Source organism: Bubalus kerabau, chromosome 1 (genome assembly GCF_029407905.1).
Source record: "Bubalus kerabau isolate K-KA32 ecotype Philippines breed swamp buffalo chromosome 1, PCC_UOA_SB_1v2, whole genome shotgun sequence".
NCBI lineage: Eukaryota > Metazoa > Chordata > Mammalia > Artiodactyla > Bovidae > Bubalus > Bubalus kerabau.
This window is the reverse complement of record NC_073624.1, coordinates 119,726,188-119,738,336: the sequence shown is the minus strand read 5'-3', so window position 1 is coordinate 119,738,336 and position 12,149 is coordinate 119,726,188. Positions and strand designations below refer to the sequence as shown.

Sequence of the window (12,149 nt, the reverse complement as noted above, 5' to 3'; positions counted from 1 at the left end):
AAGGCATAAGCTTTAGTCTTTTAAATACCATAGTAATCGTTTTTCTTATTATTGGAACTACTTTCTTTCATGTGAGATTATTGTGTATGCTTGAAACTGCTTCATAGTCTCTGACAATTTTTTGATCATCAGTACCAACTTTCAATTGCTCTCATGCCCCCAATCTATCTATTCCCATTAAAGGCAGCCCAACATATTTTATAATTATTATCCTTCCATATCTTTGGCAATAAAATGCTCTCAATTTAACTTATTTAAAAAAAGCCTCTTTACTTCCCTAAAATAAGGTACAAATGACAGCTGCAGAGAGTCTAGAGAATGATGAAGACCGGTAATTTTATACACAAGAAAAACCTGTCTTACACCATAAAGGTGCATTTCTCAATGCTTCCATGTTTATTTCTATACCTTTAACTAAAAAAATCACCAATATTTTGTAATCTTCTTTGCATAAATTGAGAATCATATTTTATCCAAGTGAAAGGAAACTCCCATCAGAAGGGCTTATCCCTAAGAAGTAAGGATATGTATTGACTCATATAAATGGAAGTCCTGAGGTAGCAGTGGTTCAGGATGAGCAGAATCAGCCTGTGATCATTTGACTTCTTCCTTCTCCTCATTTTGTTTTATTCTCAGACTGATAGCAAAGGGAGCACAGGCTTCACATCCATACATGATAACAACTGGGAGATGAAAGATATTGTCCTTTCTGAAAGTTCTTCCAGGAGAAAAAATAATTCTAGAAGGAACTTAATCAGAGGCTCTGGGGAAACCTTTTATTTCATTGGTACAAATCAGGTCACATGTCATTTTTTAACAAATCACTGGTAAGGGTGATGCAATTATCCTTAATATGATCAGGCATCATCTGAGGAGGTGAGCTAATGTCAACTGTCCTTTTGGTACCTAGTTTCAGTAAGAAATGGGCTTCCCTGGTGGCTCAGATGGTAAAGTGTCTGCCTGCAGTGTGGGAGACCCGGGTTCTATCTCTGGTTTGGGAAGATCCCCTGGAGAAGGAAATGGCAACCCACTCCAGTACTCTTGCCTGGAAAATTCCATGGACTGAGAAGCCTGGTAGGCTACAGTTCATGGGGTTGCAAAGAGTCGGACATGACTGAGTGACTTCACTTTCACTTCACTTTCTTTCAGTAAGAAGGTGTGAACACCTAAACCAGAGTTCACAAAGCAAGTGAATGGAATACATACATGCTGGATAGGCAGCCAACAGTAGCAATATTCAGTTCATCTTTCTGTAAATGAGTTTACTTGTTGCCTTTTGTCATTACATCTAAAATGATGAGAAAATTGTCCATTTTTGTTATCAGATGCCAGAGAGAAAGAATTTTTTTCTGGTTAAAGTTTAAGTCATTTTTATGATTCCTTGAAGGATTTTTCTCCTGGCATACACTTCTTCTCTTACATGATTCATAATTCTTGGTAATTTCAACATCTATATAAATGATCCTTTAATTGTGTGGCTACTTCCTGCCTTGATTTTCCTTTCATCAGTGACCTTGTCATATAGTCTCTCTTGCCTCTCTCTCCCAGTGTTATCATTTAGATCTTGTATTACCAAAACCTATAACCTGCTCTTAATCTTAATTTCAAACATTATTCTTTCTCTCCTGTTATAACAAACATTTTTTTTTTTTTGGTTGGGGGGGAGATCTGGCTCATTTCCTTTTCTATCCCAAATCCAGAAACCATACTGTTCACCAGGGCCTTTAAACAATTGATTCTACTACTTTATATGCGTATCAGCCTTATATCTTCACTACTTTCTTTAGTCCACTTAAATTTCCTCATAAATCATTATTGTCACTCTATCAAGAATGAGTTCAATGTTTTTTTTTTTTCATTTTGTTACACCTTTTTTTGTCAAAGTACAACCCTAATTAAATTGAATTCTCCCTTTAATGTATGACTGAACCTGTACAACTGAGCAAAGCTAGATGACCTGATTAATTAGGTAATAATTTTGTAACTTTACTTTTCTTCTTAAATGTCTAATCTCTTTCCCCCATACTCACTCATGATCTTGCTTCCTATTTTACTGAGAATAAAGAAGTTATCAGAAAAGAATGTGATTGGAGCCCAACACCAAATTTACTCATATGGACTCCGTCCATATACTGGGCCTCCTTTTTTTTTATTACTGTGAATGAACATTCTCCACTCCTTGAAAATATTAGCTTTTTCACTGATGCACTTACCCATGCCCTCTTACCTTCTGAACATCAATATTGTAGAACATCCTGCCTCCTGGATCTTCTTATTTTCTCCTGATAAGCATACAAACTATGCTATTTTCCCTCAACTTAAAAAAAAAAAAAAAAGTCTTATATTGACCCTACTCACTCTACTGGCTTTATCCCATCTATCTCTGCTCCTCTTTGCAGAAAAACACTTCAAAGTATATCCTACCATCCAAAACTAAAGTCCATTCTCATTGCTCACCTTTTTTGACTATTGGCATCATTTAGCACAGTGTCCTTTACCTGTTTTCTCTCCTTGGCTTTAACATGCTCCTGGTTTCTTCTCACTTTCTTCTCACCGGTTCCTCCCTTGTTGCTCTTGTTAGTTCTTCCATACCTCACTAACTTCTAAAATTTGGAATGCTCCAGAATTCAGGTTTCAAAGTTTCCTGTACTCTATAAACTCTCAGAACTCCAAATGTATATCTCAGGTTCAAATGAACTCCCCAGATTTTAGGCACATATAGCAAACTACCTGCTCAGTATCTGCATGTGGGTAAGATTAAGGTTAAGGTAGAGCCTTAGTGATGGAGGAGGTGATGGCACCCCATTCCAGTACTCTTGCCTGGAAAATCCCATGGACAGAGGAGCCTGGTAGGCTGCAGTCCATGTGGTCGCTGAGGGTCAGGCACGACTGAGCGATTTCACTTCCAGTTTTAACTTTCATGCATTGGAGAAGGAAATGCCAACCCACTCCAGTGTTCTTGCCCGGAGAATCCCAGGGATGGGGGAGCCTGGTGGGTTGCCATCTATGGGGTCGCACAGAGTCGGACACGACTGAAGCGACTTAGCAGCAACAGCAGCAGAGCCTTAGTGAATTGAGTTAAGGAATAAAATTAAGAACAATGATACATATCCAGAAAACTTGAGCAGGGCTTAAAAAAAAAATCTCAATAAGCATTATGTGATATTCTCTGGAAACTAGAAAAACTAGCTGTGTTTTAAATCAGGGTAGTTTAGAGAAGAAATAGATAAACTGTACTGTTAAGGTGTATATCTGACACCTGGGCCTTAGAGAATTTTCTGAGACACTTTATCTACAGAGGGCATCTCGAAGCCTATCATATTAGATAGAATGTCACTCTTAATAGAGCCTGTAATGCCTGCTCCCCATGGCTAATGGTGCAGGGAGTACAGATTGATTTATTAGGAGTAGTGCTGGTCTTTGGTAAAGAAAATGAAAGTCAGAGGGACTGAGGAAAAGTCTTTGGAACAATGTATGATTGGATAGTGAATATTTCACCTGGAGAGTCTCTCATGCCCAGTGTTTTGTGAGCTTATTAGAATAGATCAAAAAGTCTCTTCATGAAGTATCCAGCTGTACATGTGTGTTTAAACCAGCCTTGGCCTCCTTTTCTAGAAAACTGGAGTGCATCAAGGAAGAAGAAATGGGTGTACTGCACATATGCAGGGCTAATTAAGACACCCAATCAGCCTTATTATCTGTGACTGGAGTGCTTTTGAAAACTGCATCAGGGCCTTTGTCCCAGCCCTTGACTGGGAGCTTATATTACCCAGGGTCCAGAGACTTGGGTGGGGATGGAGAGAGGAAAGGAAGGAGCCCAATGCTAGGAACTTTAGAGAAAGATTTTGAATTGTGGTTGGAACACACCATTGAAATATTAGTGGAAAGTGAAACCTCTGAGGTACAGATGCAACAGAGATTAAAAATAAGTGTATAGAGTCTGACACTCAGAATTATATATGCTTTCAAAAGTACAGGTAAACCACAAATGCCTATTTTCTAAGGCAGAATGCCTAACATCAGTCAAAAAGTTACTCGAGAATGCAGGTAGATGCTAAGACTTTTATGTCAAGTTTGTGAACACACATTGCTGAAAGTATCTGAACATATATGTCAAGACATTTGACCAGAGGGTCCAAGGAGAGCAGTGCGAATGATTACTTCCAGTTACTGCAAGTTGCTGCAATGTGTATTTATGAGGAAGAGAACTGCAGGCTCTATAAAAGCCCCTAAGGTTCTTCAACCTCTCACTGCTAGTTAAATTAAATTAGAGACAAGAAATGGGGAGGCAGTTCTCTTAAGGAAATAAACCTGTAAGAGTGGGGTTGTCTTGCAACTGAAGGCACAGCTCAGAAGAAGAGAGCTGACCCTGATGACCACAGGGTTATGCTCTCTGAGTCTAAAAACAGAGAGCAGAGTCTCTGGGAAAGGGAGTGAGCAGGTCATCCACCCCTGTCAGGGAAGTTCCTCTAAAGACAACCATGGATCTCACCAGATACTATGCTGATTATGTATCTCCCACCTAACACAGCTGGCTAACGATTAGCACAAACAGAGCAATTTCTTCATCCACATGGGCCTTAGCACTTTGAGGTTCCAAGTGGAATTTGTGGGTGAATTCAGAGAACATAAAGGAGTTCCTAAATTTAGTAAAATAGAAAAGAGAAGGGTTCAAACAAGACTGGGGATGTTGAGAAAGAGTGCACCCATAAAGACAACCCTGACTTTGCATTTTCATTGATGTATAAAAATTGTCTGGGGACCTCCCTGACAGTCCAGTGGTTAAGACTCTGTCCCTCCATTTTTGGGGGCCTGGGTTCATCCCTGGTTGGGGAACTAAGATCCCACATCCTATGCAGCAGGGTCAAAAAAATATAAAGTAAATGAAAATTATTGGAAATTGAAAGATGGCCTGGACTGAAGGGCATGTTTAGCACATGAAAGAAAGCCATCTTAATAAAAGATCCCCTTGAAGACTATAGGACCCTTGGAGTAGGCTGCTGAAAGAGACAGTGGGTATACACAGGGAACACACCTTTGTCCTGGGAGAGAAAGAAGAAGGTGAATGACCCAGGCTGCTGATGTGGCTTCTCTCCGGGATGCTTATGGAGCTTCCTAGGCAAGAACTAGGAGATATAAGCTGACACAGGGGAAAGGAGTAGAAGCAAAGGGAACAATCTGCCTGGGTTTTGAGATGCATCCCAGGGAAAGAAAGGAAAGCCTTTCATGCATTCAGGTGACTTGGGCGCCAGGGAGACATTCTTTAAAAACAATTACACAAATTCACTGAGAGGCAGAGGAGAAGAATGGGGTAGACCTAGGAACCCTGGGTAATTGTTGTGATTCTCATCTGCCAGGGAAGAGAGGCCTTTGAAAGGGATCGGCTCAAGGTACACTGTTAAAGGAATATGTAGCAATACAGTGAAATTTTTGTCACTTTTATTTTTATAGCAGCACACACGAAAATTCTTGTATCAGTTTTGATACAAGAAAGTTGTATCAACAAAGTAGATCAACTTTGTTAACAACACAGTCTATCAGTCAGGTGTGGAATAGATGGCAAGTGCATGGCTCCCCACTCCAGCATTCTGGTCTGGAGGATCCATGGACAAAGGAACCTGGAGGGCTTCAGTCAATGGGGTTGCAGAATCGGGCATGACTGAGCGACTCACACACACATGCTGGAGCTCAGTTTTCCTCTGAAGGGCGAGGAGCGGAGCGGAGCCCCCTTCTCCAGCAGCAAAGGCCAAGGCAGAGGAGTGATGTGGCGACTGAGGCTGGAAGAGGAGGCTGAGCATTCACAGCAGCTTCGTGGTTGTGATGGGTTATGAGCATCACACAAGCCAACCCATGTTCAAAGTTGTTTCTACCATTAGAGCTTTCTATTGCTAGTGTAGCTCAAGGATACACAGAGATGTGGTGATAACTGGGTGATGAAACACCACATATAAATATTCAAAATGTTTTTGTATAAGTGAAAAATGATAGATAAGTAAAAGTGAGAGATAAATGTAATAAAAATTATTAGGCGTTTAGTGACTTACTAATTAACAACTGATTTCATAGCCTCATTGAAAGCAACATTTAGCAGTTAACGTTCTCATATTTCTATAAAGAACCATCAATAAGCTAAATCCTATGTTTTTAGTGCATACACAGAGTACATTCTCACTTCTTAAGCCAAATATTCTTTCATCAAAGACACAAAGAATTAAAGAACTGACTAAAATTTGAAATTAATTTAAAATTTTGATATTTTGCACATCAGTTTGATATTTTGCTCAATATAATTTTGTATTAACTCAGACTTTAAAATATACTGCACTGGGAGTTCCCTGGTGGTAAAATGGATAAGAATTCGCCTGCCAATGCAGGGGACATGGATTTGATCCCTGGTGCAAGAAGATTCCACATGCCGTGGAGCAACTAAGCCCATGTGCCCCAACTTCTGAGCCAGCACACGGAAGAGCATGAACTCTGCAGCGAGAGAAGCCACCGCAATGAGCAACCCAGGCACCGCCATGAAGAGCAGCGCCTGCTCGCTGCGACTGGAGAAAACCTGCAAGACCCAGGGCCACAAAATATTAAGTACATCAACAGTTAAAAAAAATAAAATATACCTCACTGGATGTAATTTATCTTAATTTCTGAATTATTGGGGGCCCTCTTAAATGCCTAAGTGACTCTGTCTTCTCGTCCTAGCCCCGACTCTGGGCAGCAGCAACGTTACCCCTTGGTGGTGGTTGCTGAGAGAAGCAGCAGTCGTAGGAGGTCTGCAGCATTGGTGCCTAGAGTTGGAGGAACTGTTTACAATATTTTGGAAATTATCTTAACTTTTTGAGATAAACTCCTCCTTTAAATGTGACCAGTTCTAATGAAAATTAGTACCCCTCCAAGGCAAGGCTTGATGTACATCTGAAAAAGATATGCCTTTCAAGTACTGCTAGGTTGCACATTTCTTTGAAAGTGTCTCAGGAGACTCATTTAGCAAGTTTAGAAAGTTAACTCCTGGTCTGAGTGGGATAAATAATGGAGAAGACATATTGTGGACAAGTACACAATTGAAAAAAGCTCCTATTGGAGTGAGACAAATGGTGAAGGTTTCAGTTTTGCACAGGAGGGAAAAAGGAGGAAACCTTTGGGAATTCACACCTTTTCCCTTTAAACCCTTTACTCTTTTAGAATTAAGCTTCTTTTAACTCCACCACTCTAACTCAGCCAACACATCTATTTTGACCATTTATTATATTTTTATACCCTCTCATTTTCCTCCACAGCTCCACGTATGTGTGCTCAGTTGTATCCTGCTCTTTGTGACCCCATGGACTATAGTCCGCCAGGCTCTCTGTCCATAGAATTTTCTGAGAATGCTGAATTTTCTAAGAACACTGAAGTGGGTTGTCATTTCCTTCTCCAGGGACACAGCACCATGTAGAGAGACAGAAGTTCTGAGTCAACCACTGAAGCAGCAAGGAATTCGATCGGCTTTTCCGTCATTCCTCTGCCCCCTCCCCCAATCGGGTTGGTTTTGCATTAAGTCATTGTCCTGAATTTGAGATTCTAGAGCCACCTGTCTTCTGTGTAGCTCATTGCCCCACGTTTCTCTAGTTGCCAACACAACAGTGGACCAAGTGTGTCAAAGTTAAGCCCCGATGCTCAGTGGTTACTAAATGTAGCACCCCTGTGGTCCCAGTTATAAGTCCAGAGGACTGATGCTTTCCTTACCCTGAACAGATCAATTCTGCTTCACCAATTCCTGCCTCTAGGATCAAAGCATCAACATAAACTTAAGCCTCTCACTTAAGCCTTATACCCTGCTTTTGATCTTGTTCTTATTGGTTTTTCCTGGGGCTTGATCCTGCCTCATCTCTCAAGTATTGACAATTTCTCTGACATATGTCCAGATCTCTGGGAGTGACAACTGTCATACCTTTGTCTTTTCGGGCCCCTGAAATTGGGTTAATACCTGGCTTCCTGAGTTGATTGGTTAGCTTGGAACTTATTGCTAAGGGAATGAAACAGCTTGTGTTATGGCTGCTCAGACAAAAGTGCTTTTCTTACAGATCCAGAGAAGCAAATATAAAAATAAAGGAGCTTGTTGAATGAATGAAGAAGGTGAGTGATTCTGCATCAGTTGGCTTTCCTATGATTAACAGGATATAAGTAACAAATAAAAGTTAACTGAGCGATACATTTAGCTAACTTATTTTCAGAAAAATAATAGGTGGCTTTATAAATTCATAATACGCTTTGCCTGCAGGATTTGTAAACAGACTCTGGAGGCAATGAGAAAGAAAGAGATTGAAACTTTTTTTGACATGGCACCAAATTGCTATTAGGGTTTAGGTTTGTAAGCTGACAATCTAGAAGGACAATGCTTGTTTTTAGTGCTACTATGTTAATTTAAAAAATATCTTCAGTGCCTTCCTATCACACTTCAGTGCTTTGTGTTAAAGGATCAAATTCAATAAAAGTTTGTGTTTACGTTCTGAAAATGAAAAATGGGATGGAGATGATCAGGTCACTGATAGGTGCCAACATTTGCATTAGAAGCTTTCATTCTTAAATGTACTTACTGAGATTTTCAAAAAGCTATAAGAAACATATTTAGCTATGCAAATAATGAATCAACACTTTATTAGCCCAAATTATACAATTCAAATTACATTAAACCTCTAGTGCCCCTTGACTCTTCTCTTTCTCTGATACCCCATATTAATCTGTATTACTTTTTATTGCAATTGCCGTATATCACAACAAACTTGGTAAACAACACAAATTTGTTATCTTACAGTTCTGTAGGTTTGAAGTCTGACACAGGTCTCCCTGGCTGAGGATTTGTTAAGACTAGACAAGACTGCATTCCTTTCTGGAGGCTCTAGAGGAAAAAATGTTTCCTTGTTCTTTCCAGCTTCCTGAGACTGCCCCTTACCTTGGCGTGTGGCCCCTTCCTCTTTCCGTGTGTGTGCTGGTCTTGGCTGAGGCGCAGGCTCCCTGGCTGTGGCTCACAGGCTTAGTTGCCCCTCAGTATGTGGGAGCTTAGTTTCCGAGCCAGAAATCAAATCCTCCTCCCCACATTGGAAGGTGGCTTCTTAGCCACTGGACCACCAGGGAAGTCCCCTCTCCCTCTCTCTTTAAAGCCAGCAATGTTGCATTCTCTGTGTTTCTTTCTTCAGTAATCACATCTTCCTCTGACTCACTCTTCTGTCCCCCTCCTTCTTTAAGGGCATTTGTGATTGTACTGGGCTCATGTGCATAGTCCAGGATCATTCCCTTATTTTAAGGTCAGTTGTTAGCAACCTTAATCCCATCTGCAAGCTTAGCTCCTGTTGGTCATGTAACAATGCTTTCACAGGTTATAGAGATGAGACATGGGTGCTATTGTTCCACCTTTCAAATAGCAAATTGCTACCAACAGCAGGACTTATTTACTTTCCAAATACATCAGACCTCCACCACTTCCCATACACCATTGCTACTGCCTGGCTTATTGCATCAGATTCCTAACTCTTCACTGCCTTATTCTTGTCCTCTCCTATTCTCCACACAGCAGCCTGGTTCATCTCTTAAAATAAGTCAGATTTACATCACTTTTGGACTTAATCCCCTACTCCTAGTGCTTCCCAACTCACTCAGAGTAACATCATGAGTCTTTTTAGAGTAGTTCAGGCCCTCCATAATCTGACTGAGTTACCTCCTTGACTTTATCTATGCCATTCTCTCCTTTACTCACCCTGCTTGATGTTGTGCCAATAGGATCAAGCTTATTCCCTTTCAAGAGCTTTGCACTTTCTATTCCCTTTACTTAGAATGTTTTTCTCCAGATGCCTGTAATGGTTCATTCCTTCAAAATATCATCTAATGAGAGTCTTTCACTGAACGTCCATATTTAAAATACCACCCTCGCCCAGCTCCAGTCTCTTTCTTGTTTTATTCTTTTCTCAGTACTTATCACCATCTGACTTGCAACATCCTGTCTGTCTCCTTTAAGCAGGATATAAGCTCAGTGAGGACAGGAGGCACTATTCATTGCTGTATACTCAGCATTGGGAAGAGTGACTGGCAAAAATCATGTGTTCAGTAAATATTTGTAGGATGAGTGGGTTATTGCAAGAAAGAAATCCATTATACAGAAACTTCTCTCTGTGATTCATCTTGAAGGTTTTTAAATAAGTTCTGATTAGATGTTTTCAGATATAGACATATTTGCTCTAATATTTATAGAAATTTTTTTTTCATATTTCCATTAATATTTTGTCCAGTCACCAAGGAACAAGTCTTGATCTTTTTATCTAGGCCATGGAAGCCATACTTCACATTCTTCTTTTATTGATGTAAAAAGTGTTCAGTAATAAACATGAATTAATGTACAGAAGTGGATTATTGTATTTGCATTACACTATAACTGAGTTGGTAAAGAATCTCCCTGCAATGCAGGAGACCTGGATTTGATTACTGGGTTTGGAAGATCCCCTGGAGAAGGGAATGGCAATCCACTCCAGTATTCTTGCCTGGAAAATCCCAAGGAAAGAGGAGCCTGGCGGGCTACCATCCTTGGGGTCTTAAGAGTTGGACACGACTTAGTGACTAAACCACCACCACCACCATAGTCTGACTAATCATGACACTTTTACCATCATTGACCTGAATCACTGAGCTAAGCTAAGATCATTTTTTTGAATACAAAGGTATGTATTTTTTCTCTCTGGTATGAAATTATTTTAGCTGATCTAACTTCAGATCAATAATGGAAAATATGGACATATATGCAAATTGTCATTATAAATGAATGATTTAAAAAAACTTCTCCCACAGTGAAAATAATAGATTTGAAGAAAAACTCATGATTGGATTTATAACTTTCTTTTAACACATCTAGTGTGCTAAACATTCTGGGAGCCTATTAATAAACTATAAGGCAGCTATACATATTTTATACTAAAGGATGTCTTAAAGGCTATACCTTTATAGGTAATAAGCTACTTATAAAAAACACTTTCATGACATTTTAATTTTTATTTGGAACAACAGAAGTTTTTTGTCATTTTGGAAGGTCAGGTATGAGCAACTTTTAATAAAATAGTATTGGGTCTTGAAATGGATAGCTGTTTAACTTGCAGTCAAGTTGAAAAAGGTAGTTATCTGCTATAATTTAACCAAGGCTTCTCTATTCAGATGATTGCTTAAATGACTAAAGAGAAAAAAAATATTCCAAAAATAATGTCTCCCTAAAGAAAGACAATGTGGAGTGGTGACAGACCACCAAACTCAGTATGTAGTTTGCTAAACATCTTGGATGAGTCAGGTGAGAAAAATTATTTATATTCTTTGAACCTCAGCTTCTTTATTTGTCAAATGAAGTAATTGCACCAAATAATCTCTAAATTTATTTCTATACCAAAAATTTAACAATCTGGCTTATTTTTGTTACTATTTGACAAAAGACATATATTTATTCTTCATGCCATGTATTTTTTCAGGCATCCCTACAAAAGATAATGATGAAAAACAATGAATACTAATAAACACAATGTTGATAAAATCTCCAGACATTCAAGAAATAATTACTTTCATAAAATTTAATGAAATTATTCAAAAATTGAGAGAAGAACATATAAAATAATTTAAAATAAGCCCTCAGGGTTTATTGAAAAAATAATGCATTTTTCTGTTCATCTTTGTTTTTTAATTGAAGTATAGTTGATGTACAGTGTTATGCTAGTTTTAGGTGTACAGCACAATGATTTGCTATTTTTATATCACACCAAAGTTATATTATTGACTATATTCCCTGTGCTGTACCTTACATCTCTATGACTCATTTATTTTATAATTGACAGTTTGTACATCTTAATCTTCTTCTTTTGTCCCTCTCCCTGACTCCTACCCTCTCTGGCAAGCAGTAGTTTATTCTCTGTATCTGTGTTTGTTTTTGTTTTGCTATATTTGTTTGCTTTGCTTCTTAAAGTCCACTAGTAAATGAAAATATGCAGTATTTATCAATCTCTGCTTGTTTTTTTTTTCACTTAGGATAATACCCTCCAGCTCCATCCATGATGTCACATAGCAAAATTTCATTATTTTTAATGGCTGAGAAATATTCTATTGTATACATACACAATGTCTGTATCCATTAGTCTACCTATTTA

The 12,149-nt window shown here is 38.9% G+C and overlaps 1 long non-coding RNA gene across 1 annotated transcript in view; it reads right to left on the bottom strand.

The window, feature by feature from the left end:
- Positions 1-9,104, bottom strand: part of LOC129641783 (uncharacterized) — a 46,761-nt gene extending 37,657 nt beyond the window's left edge. Inside the window, exon 1 of the long non-coding RNA XR_008709437.1 lies at positions 8,933-9,104. This is a non-coding gene — a long non-coding RNA (uncharacterized LOC129641783). The remainder of the gene's footprint in view (positions 1-8,932) is intronic.
- Positions 9,105-12,149: the final 3,045 nt, after the last annotated feature.